General features: G+C 57.1%; 1 long non-coding RNA gene across 1 annotated transcript; it reads left to right on the top strand.

Moving 5' to 3' along the window:
* The first annotated feature begins 1,232 nt into the window (after positions 1-1,232).
* On the top strand, positions 1,233-1,674 carry LOC107522953 (uncharacterized). Its single transcript, XR_001601686.2, has 3 exons — positions 1,233-1,351; positions 1,437-1,496; positions 1,577-1,674. It is a non-coding gene; the product is annotated as an uncharacterized LOC107522953 (long non-coding RNA).
* The last annotated feature ends 1,413 nt before the right edge of the window (positions 1,675-3,087 follow it).

Below are 3,087 nucleotides of genomic sequence, written 5' to 3'. Positions count from 1 at the left end.
ATTTGCCTTACTTACTGCTGCCAGCTGTATGTCGATGCCTTTTCCCCTGACATATATCTCTACGAGTAAATCACTTCCGAAAACGAAACTCGGACTGTTCCGTCTCATTCCCACACCTGCGCAGACAGGTCCCTTCTGCCTGGCCACAGAAACGGGAGGACTCCCCCCACTCTACATCCACACCTGGTTTCTGTTCACTTATTTATTTTCGTTCCTTTCCTTATGATAGATCAGAGAGCGTCACATGTGAGAGGAGAGAGGGACAGAGAGAGGGAGAGAGAAAGAGGGAGAGGGAGGGGGAGAGCAGAGCACCCCCCCATGCCTGTAATACCAGGGATCAGACTGGGAAGCTCAGGAGTGCGTGCCCCAAGCTCAGTTATTTGCTGGCCCCACAGTTTGTTTGTTTGTTTGTTTGTCTTGCTTTTCATGTTTTTCTTGTGGTTTGTTTGTTTTTGCCTCCAGGGTTATCATTGGGGCTCAGTGCCTACACACTCCCACCATGGCAGGGTTTTTCTAGCCTTTGTTATTTTAATATAGATGTGAGGACAAGAGATAAATATCACTCATGCTGTTCCCTCCTGCAGGTGGGGACTGGGGGCTTGAACATGGACCCTCGGGCACCGTAGTGCGTGTGCTCCACAAGGTGTGTCACCGTCCATCCAGCCCCTTATCACTTTGCTATTGCCCCAGCTAACCAGCTAACCTGGCCTTCTGGGAACGGGGCCAGGTGTCACACCTGCTGTTCTCTGTGTCTTGCTCACACTTGTCTTTCTATTTCTAAATTTTTGAATATTTCATATGCATTTTATTTGTTTTATTTGAATGAGAGAGATGCAGCAGAGAGAAAAATACAGAGACCAGAACACTGCTCAGCTCGGGCTGATGGTGGTGCTGGGGGTTGAGCCTGGGTCCCTGGAGCCTCAGGCAGGAAAATCTTTTTGCAGAACCATGAGGCTGTGCCCTTCGCCTCTGAAGATCTGTATGTGGTAGAGCTGAGAGGGGTAAGAGCGCCGTTCTGGAACAGATGGTCTTGGGGCTCAAACTCTCAACCCCATGTTCGACCAGCTGAGCTGTTTTTCCATTTGCTCCCCCTCCCCCCAGCATCAAAGGAACGACCCCAGGGCCCTGTGCATTGAGGTGACATCACTGGCTGCCCCCACCCCTGCCCCAGTGTCCTCTCTACCCAGAATGCCTTTCTCTGGTCCCCGTGGTTACCATTCTGGTCTCCAGGACATCTCGTGCCCGGGTTCCATTCCAGTGCTGACCGTTCCCAGACCAGACCAGAGAGCCAGGGGTGCAGCAGCACAAAGCCGTCACCACGAAGGGATTCATGGCTATGAACTTTCAGGAAGTGAGGAGGGGCCTGGGGGAAGGGCCGAGGGAGGCCTGTGGGGCTGGGGTGGGACGGTGGAGGCTGACTTCTGATTCTCACACAGAACGTGACCTTGGCCATGGCCGTGTTCACCATCCTGGCCTCCATCTACTTCTTCAACAAGGTGAGGGCCGCCGGCGGCCAGCCTCCATCCCTGCGGGTCTCCCTCAGAACCCCCCACCCCTACTCTTTCTTTCCCTGCAGGCCCAGCAATGAGAAGACACAAGACTCTCCTGACTCAGCGGCAGACCCTACCCCCTGACTCTGGCCTCTGAGACCAAATAAATGTGACGCAGTCGGCACCAGCTGCACTGCTGCCTGCATTTGGGGGGCCAGGCCTCTGGGGTGAGGGAGGGGGGCTGGGGGCCCCTGGTGTGAGGGAGGGGGCTGGGGGCCCCTGGTGTGAGGGAGGGGGCTGGGGGCCCCTGGTGTGAGGGAGGGGAGCTCTGGGGGCCTCTGGTGTGAGGGAGGAGGGGCTGGGGGCCTCTGGTGTGAGGGAGGAGGGGCTGGGGGCCTCTGGTGTGAGGGAGGGGGCTGGGGGCCTCTGGTGTGAGGGAGGAGGGGCTGGGGGCCTCTGGTGTGAGGGAGGGGGGCTCTGGGGGTCTCTGGTGTGAGGGAGGGGGCTGGGGGCCCCTGGGTGTGAGGGAGGGGCTGGGGGCCTCTGGTGTGAGGGAGGGGAGCTCTGGGGGTCTCTGGTGTGAGGGAGGGGGCTGGGGGCCTCTGGTGTGAGGGAGGGGGGGCTGGGGGCCTCTGGTGTGAGGGAGGGGGCTGGGGGCCTCTGGTGTGAGGGAGGGGTGCTGGGGGACCCCTGGGTGTGAGGGAGAGGGACTGGGGGCCTCTGGTGTGAGGGAGGGGGGGCTGGGGGCCTCTGGTGTGAGGGAGGAGGGACTGGGGGCCCCTGGTGTGAGGGAGGAGGTGCTGGAGTCCCCTAGGTCTGAGGGAGGAGGGGCTGGGGGACCCTGGGTCTGTGGGAAGGGGGGTTGGGGGTCCCTGGGTGTGAGAGAGGAGGGGCTGGGGGTCTGGATTCCTGGGACAGAGGTTGCCCTGGATTAGAGATTCAATTTAGTTCATCTTTAGATCTGAAGTTGTCAGAGTTCTCTCTTCCTCTTTTTCTTTCCTTTCTTTCCTCTCCTCCTCTTCCTCCTCCTTTTTGCCACCAAGGTTCTAACTAGGGTTCAATGCCTACATTCTGACTCCATTGCTCCATGATTATTTTCTTCCTTCCTTTCCACTTTGCTCGTGTTTTCTTCTCCGCCCCCCCCCCCCGCCTCTCTCTCTCTCTCTTTAAATGGAGAATAAGGGTGCAGGGGCAGATAACCTAATGGTTATGCCAATAGATTCTTCTGTCACAGGCTCCACCCCCCACACCACCATAAGCCTCTCTCTGTATCTTTCTTTCATTAAAAATACATAAATAAAGGGGGCCAGGCAGTAGCACAGAAGGTTAAGCGCACATAGTGCAAAGCACAAGGACCGGTGCAAGGATCCCGATTTGAGCCCCCGCTTCCCCCCTGCAGGGGAGTCGCTTCACAGGCGGTGAAGCAGGTCTGCAGGTGTCTGTCTTTCTCTCCCCCTCTCTGTCTTCCCCTCCTCTCTCCATTTCTCTCTGTCCTATCCAGCAACAGCAACAACAACAATGGGAAAATGATGGCCTCCATTAGGGGCTGGGTGGTGGTGTACCTGGTTAAGCACACATGTTACAATTTGTGAGGATC

This window comes from Erinaceus europaeus, chromosome 2, assembly GCF_950295315.1.
Source record: "Erinaceus europaeus chromosome 2, mEriEur2.1, whole genome shotgun sequence".
Lineage (NCBI taxonomy): Eukaryota > Metazoa > Chordata > Mammalia > Eulipotyphla > Erinaceidae > Erinaceus > Erinaceus europaeus.
This window is presented reverse-complemented; position numbering and strand designations above follow the sequence as displayed.